Source organism: Salarias fasciatus, chromosome 14 (genome assembly GCF_902148845.1).
Source record: "Salarias fasciatus chromosome 14, fSalaFa1.1, whole genome shotgun sequence".
In the NCBI taxonomy this organism is placed as follows: Eukaryota; Metazoa; Chordata; class Actinopteri; order Blenniiformes; family Blenniidae; genus Salarias; species Salarias fasciatus.
Genome location: NC_043758.1, coordinates 26,177,795 through 26,178,691, shown reverse-complemented (window position 1 = coordinate 26,178,691; position 897 = coordinate 26,177,795).

The following is an 897-nucleotide window of genomic DNA, read 5'->3' as shown; positions in this document are numbered from 1 at the left end:
TCGACACACACACACACACACACACACACACACACACACACACACACACACACACACACACACACACACACACACACACACACACACACACACGAACGCGCGCACAAAATAATAAAAGCAAAAGCATGAAAAAGAATAATTGTCGGAATTTTTAATATTTTTTTCTGCAAATATATTCCTGATTTTTTTCTACATTCATGCAGCTTTTTTTTTTTTTTTTTTTTAGAAAATAAATCATGAATGGCGATACATTTTCCTACCGTAATGCGCCCCCTGGTGGTGGATACCCTTAATTTTTCCAGAGCGTTCAGACTCCGTTGTGGTGTAAACGAGGGAAAACGCACAGGAAAAATGGGACTTTTCTGAAATGCAGAGTTCTGCACATATATAAGAAGTGTAATTTATACCCCATATGCGTGTGTGTTTGGTTGCCCTGACATGTCTGTGTTCCCAGGTGTCATTGTCAAAATGTCACCATACGGCAGATCCTTTCTGTAACAAACATTTCTAATAGATTGTTTTCCTGTAGATGTGGTCCAAGTCTTTACCTTGTGGAATGGAGCTCTCGCTAAGCAGTTTTGGTCCTGGACCTGCATGTTTGACACCTCTGATTTATCCCAATCGTTCTTTGCCTTTGCAAACACGTCTCCTTGTGGCACTTTTTCAACATTTATTTGGAGAGTTGGACGTCTCACTTCCTGTGGTAGTTTATTGCGCTTGATGGGCCCGAGGGTTCCACAAGCAGCTCAGCACATGAATGAAGGCTGGAAAGATTTCAAGGGAACGGCAGCTTGGAGGAGCTGACATGAATTTCAGTGTGAGGCTGCCTCTGCCCTGAGGTTAAACTCTGAACAGAAGTAGGCCACTGAGCCACAGACCATCTGAGGCGTCATCAAA